The 17,588-nt window shown below is 60.1% G+C and overlaps 1 protein-coding gene and 12 non-coding genes across 13 annotated transcripts in view; 12 read left to right on the forward strand and 1 right to left on the reverse strand.

The window, feature by feature from the left end:
- Positions 1-17,588, reverse strand: part of DNAJC5B (DnaJ heat shock protein family (Hsp40) member C5 beta) — a 68,663-nt gene that overhangs the window by 16,569 nt on the left and 34,506 nt on the right. The window lies entirely within an intron of this gene.
- Positions 232-320, forward strand: TRNAY-GUA (transfer RNA tyrosine (anticodon GUA)). The gene is given in 2 exon segments: positions 232-268; positions 285-320. It is a non-coding gene; the product is annotated as a tRNA-Tyr (tRNA).
- On the forward strand, positions 651-723 carry TRNAA-AGC (transfer RNA alanine (anticodon AGC)). The gene has a single exon. It is a non-coding gene; the product is annotated as a tRNA-Ala (tRNA).
- TRNAY-GUA (transfer RNA tyrosine (anticodon GUA)) lies at positions 3,317-3,405 on the forward strand. Its single transcript is given in 2 exon segments — positions 3,317-3,353; positions 3,370-3,405. It is a non-coding gene; the product is annotated as a tRNA-Tyr (tRNA).
- TRNAA-AGC (transfer RNA alanine (anticodon AGC)) lies at positions 3,736-3,808 on the forward strand. The gene has a single exon. It is a non-coding gene; the product is annotated as a tRNA-Ala (tRNA).
- On the forward strand, positions 6,402-6,490 carry TRNAY-GUA (transfer RNA tyrosine (anticodon GUA)). Its single transcript is given in 2 exon segments — positions 6,402-6,438; positions 6,455-6,490. It is a non-coding gene; the product is annotated as a tRNA-Tyr (tRNA).
- On the forward strand, positions 6,820-6,892 carry TRNAA-AGC (transfer RNA alanine (anticodon AGC)). Its single transcript has one exon. It is a non-coding gene; the product is annotated as a tRNA-Ala (tRNA).
- Positions 9,483-9,571, forward strand: TRNAY-GUA (transfer RNA tyrosine (anticodon GUA)). The gene is given in 2 exon segments: positions 9,483-9,519; positions 9,536-9,571. It is a non-coding gene; the product is annotated as a tRNA-Tyr (tRNA).
- TRNAA-AGC (transfer RNA alanine (anticodon AGC)) lies at positions 9,902-9,974 on the forward strand. Its single transcript has one exon. It is a non-coding gene; the product is annotated as a tRNA-Ala (tRNA).
- Positions 12,566-12,654, forward strand: TRNAY-GUA (transfer RNA tyrosine (anticodon GUA)). Its single transcript is given in 2 exon segments — positions 12,566-12,602; positions 12,619-12,654. It is a non-coding gene; the product is annotated as a tRNA-Tyr (tRNA).
- TRNAY-GUA (transfer RNA tyrosine (anticodon GUA)) lies at positions 13,803-13,891 on the forward strand. Its single transcript is given in 2 exon segments — positions 13,803-13,839; positions 13,856-13,891. It is a non-coding gene; the product is annotated as a tRNA-Tyr (tRNA).
- On the forward strand, positions 14,222-14,294 carry TRNAA-AGC (transfer RNA alanine (anticodon AGC)). The gene has a single exon. It is a non-coding gene; the product is annotated as a tRNA-Ala (tRNA).
- On the forward strand, positions 16,886-16,974 carry TRNAY-GUA (transfer RNA tyrosine (anticodon GUA)). Its single transcript is given in 2 exon segments — positions 16,886-16,922; positions 16,939-16,974. It is a non-coding gene; the product is annotated as a tRNA-Tyr (tRNA).

Below are 17,588 nucleotides of genomic sequence, written 5' to 3' on the forward strand. Positions count from 1 at the left end.
GGCCCTGAGGAGAGTCCAGCTGTAGAAGATGACGTCCAAGGAGGTTGTGGAGATTTTCTCTTTGTGGGTTTGCAGGATTTGCCGGGCTAAAGGGTTGAGCAAGGCGGTGTGATGTTGGAGATGAGTCTGTTTGAAGCAGGATGTTGGAATAGAGGCATCAGGCTGCGCTGTGGATAGGGAAGGGTTGGATGAGTGTGTGACGGGCGAGGTACTGGGCAGGGCCCCATGATTCCTTCGATAGCTCAGCTGGTAGAGCGGAGGACTGTAGGCTCCCTTGCACGGCCATCCTTAGGTCGCTGGTTCAACTCCGGCTCGAAGGAGTGCCCTTTTGGCTCTGGCCCAGACCCTGCGGCACCTTTGCCTTTTGGCCCTGCCCGGGTGGCTCCTCTTCAGGGGCTGCCCGGCCTTGACCTCTTGCCGCAGGTGGCGGAGACGACCAGCCAAGGCGGTTTCAGGTGAACCCTGGGCAGGGGACGGTGGTCCTGAGCACTGGGGTTGTCAGGGGTCAGCTCCAGCAGGAAAGCGAGTGGGTGAGCTGGTGGGGGTGTGAGAGCGAGGCCGCTGGGAGGCCCAGGCTTCGGGTGCAGGGCAGCCTGGGTCAGGGGTGGGTGCCTGGGAGGGGAGAGGACCTCAGGCAGAGGCTGTGGGCTGGGGAATTAGCTCAAGTGGTAGAGCGCTCGCTTAGCATGCGAGAGGCAGCGGGATCGATGCCCGCATTCTCCAACGCTTTTCGTTCCCCTTGCCTGGACACAGGGCCCTTTGCCGCTGGGGGCTGTGGGGAGCTCACGGTGTACCTGGGCTGCACAGTAGAGGACAGCATCCAGGGCTGCACCAAGAGCAGCACGGGCTCTGGATCGAGGGAAGGCATTCTCCACATTTGCTCGGCATCTCATCGATGGCATCTAGAGTAATGTGCCCAGCTTTGGGCCTCTGTGTAGAAGACAGATGTTGGCCAAGTGCAGCGACCCCAGAGCAAGGCCACCAGGACGGTTGGGAGCAGGCGCACTTGCCCTGTGAGGCGGTGCCAGTGAATGTGGGCTTGTCCAGAGCCTGGAGAAGAGAGGGCTTTGGGGGAGATAAGCAGCAGCTTTCAAATGCCTATCATCAGGAGGTTATTGATTCAACAGTTAGGCCTTTTACTGTGGTGACTGGCGGAGGAACGAGAAACAACAGGCCACAGCTGAAGCAGGACAGGTTCAATTTCTTCTCCCCTCGGGACAGCCAGGCAGGAGAAGCGGGGTGTCCCGGAGGGCTCTGCACTCTCCATGCTTGGAGGTTGGCATGAGCTGACTGGCTGAAGCCTTGAGCAAGCTGCTGCGGTCTCTGAGCTGGGGGTGCTGGGAGGAGGATGCTGGAACAGACACGTGCTGAGGTCTCATCCAAGCTGATTTCTTTGACAGCTCTGTCACGGAGGCAGAGCTGGGAGAGGGCCCTGCCGGTCCATCGATACCTCTGCTGGTGGAGCGGAGGACTGCAGGCTCCCTCGCACGGCTACCATTACGTCTCATCCGGGCCCTGAGTGCCCTAACAGGCCTGAACGGCCCTGACCAGCCTCACACGGGGCGTCCACCTCCACCCATGGCTCCAGCAGCTCCATTTGCGTTCAGCTCTGGGCCTTCACTCTCTTTCTGAGCTATACAGTAGGAGTCCTGGCCTCTAGCTCAGCCATGGCCCCGGCCATGGAGGTGTCCAGCCACAGCGACCCTCCATCCAGACGCTGACGTGCAGAGAGATGTTGTGTCTTGACCTCATCCCTGGCTTGACAGTCTGGACCTGCCTGGCGCTCACTGGACGTGATCGTCCCGCTGACCTGTGCAGTGACCTCCTGGCATGCAGTTGTGCCTGCCTCACGGTGACGATAGCACCTTCTGTTCTGGACGCTCGCTTGGAGTGAGCCACGATGGCTGGGTCTGCCCTGGGCAGGGGTTGTGGGCCTGAGGGGTTGTGGACAATGTGGGTCTAAGACAAGGCTTTCTTTTTTCCTGCTGAGGAGAGTCATGCGGGCATGCAGGAGTGGTGTGAGAGCTGAATGGTTGGATGAGTGTGGGATGAAGGCGTGAGGTGTCAAGGTCCCACGATAGCTTTGATAGCTCAGCTGGCAGAGCGGAGGACTGTAGGCTCCCTTGCACGGCCATCCTTAGGTTGCTGGTTCAACTCCGGCTCGAAGGAGTGCCCTTCGGCTCTGGCCCAGACCCTGCGGCACCTTTGCCTTTTGGCCCTGCCCGGGTGGCTCCCCCTCAAGGGCCGCCCGGCCTTGACCTCTTGCCGGAGGTGGCGGAGACGACCAGCCAAGGCGGTTTCGGGTGAACCCTGGGCAGGGGACGGTGGTCCTGAGCACTGGGGTTGTCAGGGGTCAGCTCCAGCAGGAAAGCGAGTGGGTGAGTTGGTGGGGGTGTGAGAGCGAGGCCGCTGGGAGGCCCAGGCTTCGGGTGCAGGGCAGCCTGGGTCAGGGGTGGGTGCCTGGGAGGGGAGAGGACCTCAGGCAGAGGCTGTGGGCTGGGGAATTAGCTCAAGTGGTAGAGCGCTCGCTTAGCATGCGAGAGGCAGCAGGATCGATGCCTGCATTCTCCAACGCTTTTCGTTCCCCTTGCCTGGACACAGGGCCCTTTGCCGGGGGCCCTCTGTCTCCTGGGGGCCGCAGGGAGATCATGGTGTGCCCAGGCTTTACAGAGGCGGCCGACATCCAGGGCTGTACCAAGAGCAGTACGCACAGTTTCAAGAGACAAATCGATTTTCTCCCTCTTTGCTTGACAGCCGTCAAATGTCATCGCCAGTACTGCATCCAGCTTTGAGCTCCCCCGTAGAGGAAAGGCATCGATGAAACGGAGCAACCCCAGTGCAGGGCCACCAAAAAGCTCAGGGAACGGAGGGCTTTCTCTTTGAGGATGGGCTGAGGACAGTGGGCATGTTGAGCTTGGAGAAAGAGAGCATCAGAGGGCTTACGCATGACCTTCCAGCTGGTAGGGGTAGGTTACCGAGTAGAGGAAAGGCCGTCCATTTGTCGGGTGCTTGACCAGAGGGCAAAAGACAGGACAGTGAAATTGAATCAAGGGAAGTGGCAGCAGGATGTGGGTAAGCTCTCTTTGGCCCTGAGGAGAGTCCAGCTGTAGAAGATGACGTCCAAGGAGGTTGTGGAGATTTTCTCTTTGTGGGTTTGCAGGATTTGCCGGGCTAAAGGGTTGAGCAAGGCGGTGTGATGTTGGAGATGAGTCTGTTTGAAGCAGGATGTTGGAATAGAGGCATCAGGCTGCGCTGTGGATAGGGAAGGGTTGGATGAGTGTGTGACGGGCGAGGTACTGGGCAGGGCCCCATGATTCCTTCGATAGCTCAGCTGGTAGAGCGGAGGACTGTAGGCTCCCTTGCACGGCCATCCTTAGGTCGCTGGTTCAACTCCGGCTCGAAGGAGTGCCCTTCTGGCTCTGGCCCAGACCCTGCGGCACCTTTGCCTTTTGGCCCTGCCCGGGTGGCTCCTCTTCAGGGGCTGCCCGGCCTTGACCTCTTGCCGCAGGTGGCGGAGACGACCAGCCAAGGCGGTTTCAGGTGAACCCTGGGCAGGGGACGGTGGTCCTGAGCACTGGGGTTGTCAGGGGTCAGCTCCAGCAGGAAAGCGAGTGGGTGAGCTGGTGGGGGTGTGAGAGCGAGGCCGCTGGGAGGCCCAGGCTTCGGGTGCAGGGCAGCCTGGGTCAGGGGTGGGTGCCTGGGAGGGGAGAGGACCTCAGGCAGAGGCTGTGGGCTGGGGAATTAGCTCAAGTGGTAGAGCGCTCGCTTAGCATGCGAGAGGCAGCGGGATCGATGCCCGCATTCTCCAACGCTTTTCGTTCCCCTTGCCTGGACACAGGGCCCTTTGCCGCTGGGGGCTGTGGGGAGCTCACGGTGTACCTGGGCTGCACAGTAGAGGACAGCATCCAGGGCTGCACCAAGAGCAGCACGGGCTCTGGATCGAGGGAAGGCATTCTCCACATTTGCTCGGCATCTCATCGATGGCATCTAGAGTAATGTGCCCAGCTTTGGGCCTCTGTGTAGAAGACAGATGTTGGCCAAGTGCAGCGACCCCAGAGCAAGGCCACCAGGACGGTTGGGAGCAGGCGCACTTGCCCTGTGAGGCGGTGCCAGTGAATGTGGGCTTGTCCAGAGCCTGGAGAAGAGAGGGCTTTGGGGGAGATAAGCAGCAGCTTTCAAATGCCTATCATCAGGAGGTTATTGATTCAACAGTTAGGCCTTTTACTGTGGTGACTGGCGGAGGAATGAGAAACAACAGGCCACAGCTGAAGCAGGACAGGTTCAATTTCTTCTCCCCTCGGGACAGCCAGGCAGGAGAAGCGGGGTGTCCCGGAGGGCTCTGCACTCTCCATGCTTGGAGGTTGGCATGAGCTGACTGGCTGAAGCCTTGAGCAAGCTGCTGCGGTCTCTGAGCTGGGGGTGCTGGGAGGAGGATGCTGGAACAGACACGTGCTGAGGTCTCATCCAAGCTGATTTCTTTGACAGCTCTGTCACGGAGGCAGAGCTAGGAGAGGGCCCTGCCGGTCCATCGATACCTCTGCTGGTGGAGCGGAGGACTGCAGGCTCCCTCGCACGGCTACCATTACGTCTCATCCGGGCCCTGAGTGCCCTAACAGGCCTGAACGGCCCTGACCAGCCTCACACGGGGCGTCCACCTCCACCCATGGCTCCAGCAGCTCCATTTGCGTTCAGCTCTGGGCCTTCACTCTCTTTCTGAGCTATACAGTAGGAGTCCTGGCCTCTAGCTCAGCCATGGCCCCGGCCATGGAGGTGTCCAGCCACAGCGACCCTCCATCCAGACGCTGACGTGCAGAGAGATGTTGTGTCTTGACCTCATCCCTGGCTTGACAGTCTGGACCTGCCTGGCGCTCACTGGACGTGATCGTCCCGCTGACCTGTGCAGTGACCTCCTGGCATGCAGTTGTGCCTGCCTCACGGTGACGATAGCACCTTCTGTTCTGGACGCTCGCTTGGAGTGAGCCACGATGGCTGGGTCTGCCCTGGGCAGGGGTTGTGGGCCTGAGGGGTTATGGACAATGTGGGTCTAAGACAAGGCTTTCTTTTTTCCTGCTGAGGAGAGTCATGCGGGCATGCAGGAGTGGTGTGAGAGCTGAATGGTTGGATGAGTGTGGGATGAAGGCGTGAGGTGTCAAGGTCCCACGATAGCTTCGATAGCTCAGCTGGCAGAGCGGAGGACTGTAGGCTCCCTTGCACGGCCATCCTTAGGTTGCTGGTTCAACTCCGGCTCGAAGGAGTGCCCTTCGGCTCTGGCCCAGACCCTGCGGCACCTTTGCCTTTTGGCCCTGCCCGGGTGGCTCCCCCTCAAGGGCCGCCCGGCCTTGACCTCTTGCCGGAGGTGGCGGAGACGACCAGCCAAGGCGGTTTCGGGTGAACCCTGGGCAGGGGACGGTGGTCCTGAGCACTGGGGTTGTCAGGGGTCAGCTCCAGCAGGAAAGCGAGTGGGTGAGTTGGTGGGGGTGTGAGAGCGAGGCCGCTGGGAGGCCCAGGCTTCGGGTGCAGGGCAGCCTGGGTCAGGGGTGGGTGCCTGGGAGGGGAGAGGACCTCAGGCAGAGGCTGTGGGCTGGGGAATTAGCTCAAGTGGTAGAGCGCTCGCTTAGCATGCGAGAGGCAGCAGGATCGATGCCTGCATTCTCCAACGCTTTTCGTTCCCCTTGCCTGGACACAGGGCCCTTTGCCGGGGGCCCTCTGTCTCCTGGGGGCCGCAGGGAGATCATGGTGTGCCCAGGCTTTACAGAGGCGGCCGACATCCAGGGCTGTACCAAGAGCAGTACGCGCAGTTTCAAGAGACAAATCGATTTTCTCCCTCTTTGCTTGACAGCCGTCAAATGTCATCGCCAGTACTGCATCCAGCTTTGAGCTCCCCCGTAGAGGAAAGGCATCGATGAAACGGAGCAACCCCAGTGCAGGGCCACCAAAAAGCTCAGGGAACGGAGGGCTTTCTCTTTGAGGATGGGCTGAGGACAGTGGGCATGTTGAGCTTGGAGAAAGAGAGCATCAGAGGGCTTACGCATGACCTTCCAGCTGGTAGGGGTAGGTTACCGAGTAGAGGAAAGGCCGTCCATTTGTCGGGTGCTTGACCAGAGGGCAAAAGACAGGACAGTGAAATTGAATCAAGGGAAGTGGCAGCAGGATGTGGGTAAGCTCTCTTTGGCCCTGAGGAGAGTCCAGCTGTAGAAGATGACGTCCAAGGAGGTTGTGGAGATTTTCTCTTTGTGGGTTTGCAGGATTTGCCGGGCTAAAGGGTTGAGCAAGGCGGTTTGATGTTGGAGATGAGTCTGTTTGAAGCAGGATGTTGGAATAGAGGCATCAGGCTGCGCTGTGGATAGGGAAGGGTTGGATGAGTGTGTGACGGGCGAGGTACTGGGCAGGGCCCCATGATTCCTTCGATAGCTCAGCTGGTAGAGCGGAGGACTGTAGGCTCCCTTGCACGGCCATCCTTAGGTCGCTGGTTCAACTCCGGCTCGAAGGAGTGCCCTTTTGGCTCTGGCCCAGACCCTGCGGCACCTTTGCCTTTTGGCCCTGCCCGGGTGGCTCCTCTTCAGGGGCTGCCCGGCCTTGACCTCTTGCCGCAGGTGGCGGAGACGACCAGCCAAGGCGGTTTCAGGTGAACCCTGGGCAGGGGACGGTGGTCCTGAGCACTGGGGTTGTCAGGGGTCAGCTCCAGCAGGAAAGCGAGTGGGTGAGTTGGTGGGGGTGTGAGAGCGAGGCCGCTGGGAGGCCCAGGCTTCGGGTGCAGGGCAGCCTGGGTCAGGGGTGGGTGCCTGGGAGGGAGAGGACCTCAGGCAGAGGCTGTGGGCTGGGGAATTAGCTCAAGTGGTAGAGCGCTCGCTTAGCATGCGAGAGGCAGCGGGATCGATGCCCGCATTCTCCAACGCTTTTCGTTCCCCTTGCCTGGACACAGGGCCCTTTGCCGCTGGGGGCTGTGGGGAGCTCACGGTGTACCTGGGCTGCACAGTAGAGGACAGCATCCAGGGCTGCACCAAGAGCAGCACGGGCTCTGGATCGAGGGAAGGCATTCTCCACATTTGCTCGGCATCTCATCGATGGCATCTAGAGTAATGTGCCCAGCTTTGGGCCTCTGTGTAGAAGACAGATGTTGGCCAAGTGCAGCGACCCCAGAGCAAGGCCACCAGGACGGTTGGGAGCAGGCGCACTTGCCCTGTGAGGCGGTGCCAGTGAATGTGGGCTTGTCCAGAGCCTGGAGAAGAGAGGGCTTTGGGGGAGATAAGCAGCAGCTTTCAAATGCCTATCATCAGGAGGTTATTGATTCAACAGTTAGGCCTTTTACTGTGGTGACTGGCGGAGGAATGAGAAACAACAGGCCACAGCTGAAGCAGGACAGGTTCAATTTCTTCTCCCCTCGGGACAGCCAGGCAGGAGAAGCGGGGTGTCCCGGAGGGCTCTGCACTCTCCATGCTTGGAGGTTGGCATGAGCTGACTGGCTGAAGCCTTGAGCAAGCTGCTGCGGTCTCTGAGCTGGGGGTGCTGGGAGGAGGATGCTGGAACAGACACGTGCTGAGGTCTCATCCAAGCTGATTTCTTTGACAGCTCTGTCACGGAGGCAGAGCTGGGAGAGGGCCCTGCCGGTCCATCGATACCTCTGCTGGTGGAGCGGAGGACTGCAGGCTCCCTTGCACGGCTACCATTACGTCTCATCCGGGCCCTGAGTGCCCTAACAGGCCTGAACGGCCCTGACCAGCCTCACACGGGGCGTCCACCTCCACCCATGGCTCCAGCAGCTCCATTTGCGTTCAGCTCTGGGCCTTCACTCTCTTTCTGAGCTATACAGTAGGAGTCCTGGCCTCTAGCTCAGCCATGGCCCGGCCATGGAGGTGTCCAGCCACAGCGACCCTCCATCCAGACGCTGACGTGCAGAGAGATGTTGTGTCTTGACCTCATCCCTGGCATGACAGTCTGGACCTGCCTGGCGCTCACTGGACGTGATCGTCCCGCTGACCTGTGCAGTGACCTCCTGGCATGCAGTTGTGCCTGCCTCATGGTGACGATAGCACCTTCTGTTCTGGACGCTCGCTTGGAGTGAGCCACGATGGCTGGGTCTGCCCTGGGCAGGGGTTGTGGGCCTGAGGGGTTGTGGACAATGTGGGTCTAAGACAAGGCTTTCTTTTTTCCTGCTGAGGAGAGTCATGCGGGCATGCAGGAGTGGTGTGAGAGCTGAATGGTTGGATGAGTGTGGGATGAAGGCGTGAGGTGTCAAGGTCCCACGATAGCTTCGATAGCTCAGCTGGCAGAGCGGAGGACTGTAGGCTCCCTTGCACGGCCATCCTTAGGTTGCTGGTTCAACTCCGGCTCGAAGGAGTGCCCTTCGGCTCTGGCCCAGACCCTGCGGCACCTTTGCCTTTTGGCCCTGCCCGGGTGGCTCCCCCTCAAGGGCCGCCCGCCTTGACCTCTTGCCGGAGGTGGCGGAGACGACCAGCCAAGGCGGTTTCGGGTGAACCCTGGGCAGGGGACGGTGGTCCTGAGCACTGGGGTTGTCAGGGGTCAGCTCCAGCAGGAAAGCGAGTGGGTGAGTTGGTGGGGGTGTGAGAGCGAGGCCGCTGGGAGGCCCAGGCTTCGGGTGCAGGGCAGCCTGGGTCAGGGGTGGGTGCCTGGGAGGGGAGAGGACCTCAGGCAGAGGCTGTGGCTGGGGAATTAGCTCAAGTGGTAGAGCGCTCGCTTAGCATGCGAGAGGCAGCAGGATCGATGCCTGCATTCTCCAACGCTTTTCGTTCCCCTTGCCTGGACACAGGGCCCTTTGCCGGGGGCCCTCTGTCTCCTGGGGGCCGCAGGGAGATCATGGTGTGCCCAGGCTTTACAGAGGCGGCCGACATCCAGGGCTGTACCAAGAGCAGTACGCGCAGTTTCAAGAGACAAATCGATTTTCTCCCTCTTTGCTTGACAGCTGTCAAATGTCATCGCCAGTACTGCATCCAGCTTTGAGCTCCCCCGTAGAGGAAAGGCATCGATGAAACGGAGCAACCCCAGTGCAGGGCCACCAAAAAGCTCAGGGAACGGAGGGCTTTCTCTTTGAGGATGGGCTGAGGACAGTGGGCATGTTGAGCTTGGAGAAAGAGAGCATCAGAGGGCTTACGCATGACCTTCCAGCTGGTAGGGGTAGGTTACCGAGTAGAGGAAAGGCCGTCCATTTGTCGGGTGCTTGACCAGAGGGCAAAAGACAGGACAGTGAAATTGAATCAAGGGAAGTGGCAGCAGGATGTGGGTAAGCTCTCTTTGGCCCTGAGGAGAGTCCAGCTGTAGAAGATGACGTCCAAGGAGGTTGTGGAGATTTTCTCTTTGTGGGTTTGCAGGATTTGCCGGGCTAAAGGGTTGAGCAAGGCGGTTTGATGTTGGAGATGAGTCTGTTTGAAGCAGGATGTTGGAATAGAGGCATCAGGCTGCGCTGTGGATAGGGAAGGGTTGGATGAGTGTGTGACGGGCGAGGTACTGGGCAGGGCCCCATGATTCCTTCGATAGCTCAGCTGGTAGAGCGGAGGACTGTAGGCTCCCTTGCACGGCCATCCTTAGGTCGCTGGTTCAACTCCGGCTCGAAGGAGTGCCCTTTTGGCTCTGGCCCAGACCCTGCGGCACCTTTGCCTTTTGGCCCTGCCCGGGTGGCTCCTCTTCAGGGGCTGCCCGGCCTTGACCTCTTGCCGCAGGTGGCGGAGACGACCAGCCAAGGCGGTTTCAGGTGAACCCTGGGCAGGGGACGGTGGTCCTGAGCACTGGGGTTGTCAGGGGTCAGCTCCAGCAGGAAAGCGAGTGGGTGAGTTGGTGGGGGTGTGAGAGCGAGGCCGCTGGGAGGCCCAGGCTTCGGGTGCAGGGCAGCCTGGGTCAGGGGTGGGTGCCTGGGAGGGGAGAGGACCTCAGGCAGAGGCTGTGGGCTGGGGAATTAGCTCAAGTGGTAGAGCGCTCGCTTAGCATGCGAGAGGCAGCGGGATCGATGCCCGCATTCTCCAACGCTTTTCGTTCCCCTTGCCTGGACACAGGGCCCTTTGCCGCTGGGGCTGTGGGGAGCTCACGGTGTACCTGGGCTGCACAGTAGAGGACAGCATCCAGGGCTGCACCAAGAGCAGCACGGGCTCTGGATCGAGGGAAGGCATTCTCCACATTTGCTCGGCATCTCATCGATGGCATCTAGAGTAATGTGCCCAGCTTTGGGCCTCTGTGTAGAAGACAGATGTTGGCCAAGTGCAGCGACCCCAGAGCAAGGCCACCAGGACGGTTGGGAGCAGGCGCACTTGCCCTGTGAGGCGGTGCCAGTGAATGTGGGCTTGTCCAGAGCCTGGAGAAGAGAGGGCTTTGGGGGAGATAAGCAGCAGCTTTCAAATGCCTATCATCAGGAGGTTATTGATTCAACAGTTAGGCCTTTTACTGTGGTGACTGGCGGAGGAATGAGAAACAACAGGCCACAGCTGAAGCAGGACAGGTTCAATTTCTTCTCCCCTCGGGACAGCCAGGCAGGAGAAGCGGGGTGTCCCGGAGGGCTCTGCACTCTCCATGCTTGGAGGTTGGCATGAGCTGACTGGCTGAAGCCTTGAGCAAGCTGCTGCGGTCTCTGAGCTGGGGGTGCTGGGAGGAGGATGCTGGAACAGACACGTGCTGAGGTCTCATCCAAGCTGATTTCTTTGACAGCTCTGTCACGGAGGCAGAGCTGGGAGAGGGCCCTGCCGGTCCATCGATACCTCTGCTGGTGGAGCGGAGGACTGCAGGCTCCCTTGCACGGCTACCATTACGTCTCATCCGGGCCCTGAGTGCCCTAACAGGCCTGAACGGCCCTGACCAGCCTCACACGGGGCGTCCACCTCCACCCATGGCTCCAGCAGCTCCATTTGCGTTCAGCTCTGGGCCTTCACTCTCTTTCTGAGCTATACAGTAGGAGTCCTGGCCTCTAGCTCAGCCATGGCCCCGGCCATGGAGGTGTCCAGCCACAGCGACCCTCCATCCAGACGCTGACGTGCAGAGAGATGTTGTGTCTTGACCTCATCCCTGGCATGACAGTCTGGACCTGCCTGGCGCTCACTGGACGTGATCGTCCCGCTGACCTGTGCAGTGACCTCCTGGCATGCAGTTGTGCCTGCCTCATGGTGACGATAGCACCTTCTGTTCTGGACGCTCGCTTGGAGTGAGCCACGATGGCTGGGTCTGCCCTGGGCAGGGGTTGTGGGCCTGAGGGGTTGTGGACAATGTGGGTCTAAGACAAGGCTTTCTTTTTTCCTGCTGAGGAGAGTCATGCGGGCATGCAGGAGTGGTGTGAGAGCTGAATGGTTGGATGAGTGTGGGATGAAGGCGTGAGGTGTCAAGGTCCCACGATAGCTTCGATAGCTCAGCTGGCAGAGCGGAGGACTGTAGGCTCCCTTGCACGGCCATCCTTAGGTTGCTGGTTCAACTCCGGCTCGAAGGAGTGCCCTTCGGCTCTGGCCCAGACCCTGCGGCACCTTTGCCTTTTGGCCCTGCCCGGGTGGCTCCCCCTCAAGGGCCGCCCGGCCTTGACCTCTTGCCGGAGGTGGCGGAGACGACCAGCCAAGGCGGTTTCGGGTGAACCCTGGGCAGGGGACGGTGGTCCTGAGCACTGGGGTTGTCAGGGTCAGCTCCAGCAGGAAAGCGAGTGGGTGAGTTGGTGGGGGTGTGAGAGCGAGGCCGCTGGGAGGCCCAGGCTTCGGGTGCAGGGCAGCCTGGGTCAGGGGTGGGTGCCTGGGAGGGGAGAGGACCTCAGGCAGAGGCTGTGGGCTGGGGAATTAGCTCAAGTGGTAGAGCGCTCGCTTAGCATGCGAGAGGCAGCAGGATCGATGCCTGCATTCTCCAACGCTTTTCGTTCCCCTTGCCTGGACACAGGGCCCTTTGCCGGGGGCCCTCTGTCTCCTGGGGGCCGCAGGGAGATCATGGTGTGCCCAGGCTTTACAGAGGCGGCCGACATCCAGGGCTGTACCAAGAGCAGTACGCGCAGTTTCAAGAGACAAATCGATTTTCTCCCTCTTTGCTTGACAGCTGTCAAATGTCATCGCCAGTACTGCATCCAGCTTTGAGCTCCCCCGTAGAGGAAAGGCATCGATGAAACGGAGCAACCCCAGTGCAGGGCCACCAAAAAGCTCAGGGAACGGAGGGCTTTCTCTTTGAGGATGGGCTGAGGACAGTGGGCATGTTGAGCTTGGAGAAAGAGAGCATCAGAGGGCTTACGCATGACCTTCCAGCTGGTAGGGGTAGGTTACCGAGTAGAGGAAAGGCCGTCCATTTGTCGGGTGCTTGACCAGAGGGCAAAAGACAGGACAGTGAAATTGAATCAAGGGAAGTGGCAGCAGGATGTGGGTAAGCTCTCTTTGGCCCTGAGGAGAGTCCAGCTGTAGAAGATGACGTCCAAGGAGGTTGTGGAGATTTTCTCTTTGTGGGTTTGCAGGATTTGCCGGGTTAAAGGGTTGAGCAAGGCGGTGTGATGTTGGAGCTGAGTCTGTTTGAAGCAGGATGTTGGAATAGAGGCATCAGGCTGCGCTGTGGATAGGGAAGGGTTGGATGAGTGTGTGACGGGCGAGGTACTGGGCAGGGCCCCATGATTCCTTCGATAGCTCAGCTGGTAGAGCGGAGGACTGTAGGCTCCCTTGCACGGCCATCCTTAGGTCGCTGGTTCAACTCCGGCTCGAAGGAGTGCCCTTTTGGCTCTGGCCCAGACCCTGCGGCACCTTTGCCTTTTGGCCCTGCCCGGGTGGCTCCTCTTCAGGGGCTGCCCGGCCTTGACCTCTTGCCGCAGGTGGCGGAGACGACCAGCCAAGGCGGTTTCAGGTGAACCCTGGGCAGGGGACGGTGGTCCTGAGCACTGGGGTTGTCAGGGGTCAGCTCCAGCAGGAAAGCGAGTGGGTGAGTTGGTGGGGGTGTGAGAGCGAGGCCGCTGGGAGGCCCAGGCTTCGGGTGCAGGGCAGCCTGGGTCAGGGGTGGGTGCCTGGGAGGGGAGAGGACCTCAGGCAGAGGCTGTGGGCTGGGGAATTAGCTCAAGTGGTAGAGCGCTCGCTTAGCATGCGAGAGGCAGCAGGATCGATGCCTGCATTCTCCAACGCTTTTCGTTCCCCTTGCCTGGACACAGGGCCCTTTGCCGGGGGCCCTCTGTCTCCTGGGGGCCGCAGGGAGATCATGGTGTGCCCAGGCTTTACAGAGGCGGCCGACATCCAGGGCTGTACCAAGAGCAGTACGCGCAGTTTCAAGAGACAAATCGATTTTCTCCCTCTTTGCTTGACAGCCATCAAATGTCATCGCCAGTACTGCATCCAGCTTTGAGCTCCCCCGTAGAGGAAAGGCATCGATGAAACGGAGCAACCCCAGTGCAGGGCCACCAAAAAGCTCAGGGAACGGAGGGCTTTCTCTTTGAGGATGGGCTGAGGACAGTGGGCATGTTGAGCTTGGAGAAAGAGAGCATCAGAGGGCTTACGCATGACCTTCCAGCTGGTAGGGGTAGGTTACCGAGTAGAGGAAAGGCCGTCCATTTGTCGGGTGCTTGACCAGAGGGCAAAAGACAGGACAGTGAAATTGAATCAAGGGAAGTGGCAGCAGGATGTGGGTAAGCTCTCTTTGGCCCTGAGGAGAGTCCAGCTGTAGAAGATGACGTCCAAGGAGGTTGTGGAGATTTTCTCTTTGTGGGTTTGCAGGATTTGCCGGGCTAAAGGGTTGAGCAAGGCGGTGTGATGTTGGAGCTGAGTCTGTTTGAAGCAGGATGTTGGAATAGAGGCATCAGGCTGCGCTGTGGATAGGGAAGGGTTGGATGAGTGTGTGACGGGCGAGGTACTGGGCAGGGCCCCATGATTCCTTCGATAGCTCAGCTGGTAGAGCGGAGGACTGTAGGCTCCCTTGCACGGCCATCCTTAGGTCGCTGGTTCAACTCCGGCTCGAAGGAGTGCCCTTTTGGCTCTGGCCCAGACCCTGCGGCACCTTTGCCTTTTGGCCCTGCCCGGGTGGCTCCTCTTCAGGGGCTGCCCGGCCTTGACCTCTTGCCGCAGGTGGCGGAGACGACCAGCCAAGGCGGTTTCAGGTGAACCCTGGGCAGGGGACGGTGGTCCTGAGCACTGGGGTTGTCAGGGGTCAGCTCCAGCAGGAAAGCGAGTGGGTGAGCTGGTGGGGGTGTGAGAGCGAGGCCGCTGGGAGGCCCAGGCTTCGGGTGCAGGGCAGCCTGGGTCAGGGGTGGGTGCCTGGGAGGGGAGAGGACCTCAGGCAGAGGCTGTGGGCTGGGGAATTAGCTCAAGTGGTAGAGCGCTCGCTTAGCATGCGAGAGGCAGCGGGATCGATGCCCGCATTCTCCAACGCTTTTCGTTCCCCTTGCCTGGACACAGGGCCCTTTGCCGCTGGGGGCTGTGGGGAGCTCACGGTGTACCTGGGCTGCACAGTAGAGGACAGCATCCAGGGCTGCACCAAGAGCAGCACGGGCTCTGGATCGAGGGAAGGCATTCTCCACATTTGCTCGGCATCTCATCGATGGCATCTAGAGTAATGTGCCCAGCTTTGGGCCTCTGTGTAGAAGACAGATGTTGGCCAAGTGCAGCGACCCAGAGCAAGGCCACCAGGACGGTTGGGAGCAGGCGCACTTGCCCTGTGAGGCGGTGCCAGTGAATGTGGGCTTGTCCAGAGCCTGGAGAAGAGAGGGCTTTGGGGGAGATAAGCAGCAGCTTTCAAATGCCTATCATCAGGAGGTTATTGATTCAACAGTTAGGCCTTTTACTGTGGTGACTGGCGGAGGAATGAGAAACAACAGGCCACAGCTGAAGCAGGACAGGTTCAATTTCTTCTCCCCTCGGGACAGCCAGGCAGGAGAAGCGGGGTGTCCCGGAGGGCTCTGCACTCTCCATGCTTGGAGGTTGGCATGAGCTGACTGGCTGAAGCCTTGAGCAAGCTGCTGCGGTCTCTGAGCTGGGGGTGCTGGGAGGAGGATGCTGGAACAGACACGTGCTGAGGTCTCATCCAAGCTGATTTCTTTGACAGCTCTGTCACGGAGGCAGAGCTGGGAGAGGGCCCTGCCGGTCCATCGATACCTCTGCTGGTGGAGCGGAGGACTGCAGGCTCCCTCGCACGGCTACCATTACGTCTCATCCGGGCCCTGAGTGCCCTAACAGGCCTGAACGGCCCTGACCAGCCTCACACGGGGCGTCCACCTCCACCCATGGCTCCAGCAGCTCCATTTGCGTTCAGCTCTGGGCCTTCACTCTCTTTCTGAGCTATACAGTAGGAGTCCTGGCCTCTAGCTCAGCCATGGCCCCGGCCATGGAGGTGTCCAGCCACAGCGACCCTCCATCCAGACGCTGACGTGCAGAGAGATGTTGTGTCTTGACCTCATCCCTGGCTTGACAGTCTGGACCTGCCTGGCGCTCACTGGACGTGATCGTCCTGCTGACCTGTGCAGTGACCTCCTGGCATGCAGTTGTGCCTGCCTCACGGTGACGATAGCACCTTCTGTTCTGGACGCTCGCTTGGAGTGAGCCACGATGGCTGGGTCTGCCCTGGGCAGGGGTTGTGGGCCTGAGGGGTTGTGGACAATGTGGGTCTAAGACAAGGCTTTCTTTTTTCCTGCTGAGGAGAGTCATGCGGGCATGCAGGAGTGGTGTGAGAGCTGAATGGTTGGATGAGTGTGGGATGAAGGCGTGAGGTGTCAAGGTCCCACGATAGCTTCGATAGCTCAGCTGGCAGAGCGGAGGACTGTAGGCTCCCTTGCACGGCCATCCTTAGGTTGCTGGTTCAACTCCGGCTCGAAGGAGTGCCCTTCGGCTCTGGCCCAGACCCTGCGGCACCTTTGCCTTTTGGCCCTGCCCGGGTGGCTCCCCCTCAAGGGCCGCCCGGCCTTGACCTCTTGCCGGAGGTGGCGGAGACGACCAGCCAAGGCGGTTTCGGGTGAACCCTGGGCAGGGGACGGTGGTCCTGAGCACTGGGGTTGTCAGGGGTCAGCTCCAGCAGGAAAGCGAGTGGGTGAGTTGGTGGGGGTGTGAGAGCGAGGCCGCTGGGAGGCCCAGGCTTCGGGTGCAGGGCAGCCTGGGTCAGGGGTGGGTGCCTGGGAGGGGAGAGGACCTCAGGCAGAGGCTGTGGGCTGGGGAATTAGCTCAAGTGGTAGAGCGCTCGCTTAGCATGCGAGAGGCAGCAGGATCGATGCCTGCATTCTCCAACGCTTTTCGTTCCCCTTGCCTGGACACAGGGCCCTTTGCCGGGGGCCCTCTGTCTCCTGGGGGCCGCAGGGAGATCATGGTGTGCCCAGGCTTTACAGAGGCGGCCGACATCCGGGGCTGTACCAAGAGCAGTACGCGCAGTTTCAAGAGACAAATCGATTTTCTCCCTCTTTGCTTGACAGCCGTCAAATGTCATCGCCAGTACTGCATCCAGCTTTGAGCTCCCCGTAGAGGAAAGGCATCGATGAAACGGAGCAACCCCAGTGCAGGGCCACCAAAAAGCTCAGGGAACGGAGGGCTTTCTCTTTGAGGATGGGCTGAGGACAGTGGGCATGTTGAGCTTGGAGAAAGAGAGCATCAGAGGGCTTACGCATGACCTTCCAGCTGGTAGGGGTAGGTTACCGAGTAGAGGAAAGGCCGTCCATTTGTCGGGTGCTTGACCAGAGGGCAAAAGACAGGACAGTGAAATTGAATCAAGGGAAGTGGCAGCAGGATGTGGGTAAGCTCTCTTTGGCCCTGAGGAGAGTCCAGCTGTAGAAGATGACGTCCAAGGAGGTTGTGGAGATTTTCTCTTTGTGGGTTTGCAGGATTTGCCGGGCTAAAGGGTTGAGCAAGGCGGTGTGATGTTGGAGCTGAGTCTGTTTGAAGCAGGATGTTGGAATAGAGGCATCAGGCTGCGCTGTGGATAGGGAAGGGTTGGATGAGTGTGTGACGGGCGAGGTACTGGGCAGGGCCCCATGATTCCTTCGATAGCTCAGCTGGTAGAGCGGAGGACTGTAGGCTCCCTTGCACGGCCATCCTTAGGTCGCTGGTTCAACTCCGGCTCGAAGGAGTGCCCTTTTGGCTCTGGCCCAGACCCTGCGGCACCTTTGCCTTTTGGCCCTGCCCGGGTGGCTCCTCTTCAGGGGCTGCCCGGCCTTGACCTCTTGCCGCAGGTGGCGGAGACGACCAGCCAAGGCGGTTTCAGGTGAACCCTGGGCAGGGGACGGTGGTCCTGAGCACTGGGGTTGTCAGGGGTCAGCTCCAGCAGGAAAGCGAGTGGGTGAGCTGGTGGGGGTGTGAGAGCGAGGCCGCTGGGAGGCCCAGGCTTCGGGTGCAGGGCAGCCTGGGTCAGGGGTGGGTGCCTGGGAGGGGAGAGGACCTCAGGCAGAGGCTGTGGGCTGGGGAATTAGCTCAAGTGGTAGAGCGCTCGCTTAGCATGCGAGAGGCAGCAGGATCGATGCCTGCATTCTCCAACGCTTTTCGTTCCCCTTGCCTGGACACAGGGCCCTTTGCCGGGGGCCCTCTGTCTCCTGGGGGCCGCAGGGAGATCATGGTGTGCCCAGGCTTTACAGAGGCGGCCGACATCCAGGGCTGTACCAAGAGCAGTACGCGCAGTTTCAAGAGACAAATCGATTTTCTCCCTCTTTGCTTGACAGCCATCAAATGTCATCGCCAGTACTGCAT

The sequence above is a fragment of the Gymnogyps californianus genome, chromosome 2 (assembly GCF_018139145.2).
Source record: "Gymnogyps californianus isolate 813 chromosome 2, ASM1813914v2, whole genome shotgun sequence".
NCBI classification, from domain to species: domain Eukaryota; kingdom Metazoa; phylum Chordata; class Aves; order Accipitriformes; family Cathartidae; genus Gymnogyps; species Gymnogyps californianus.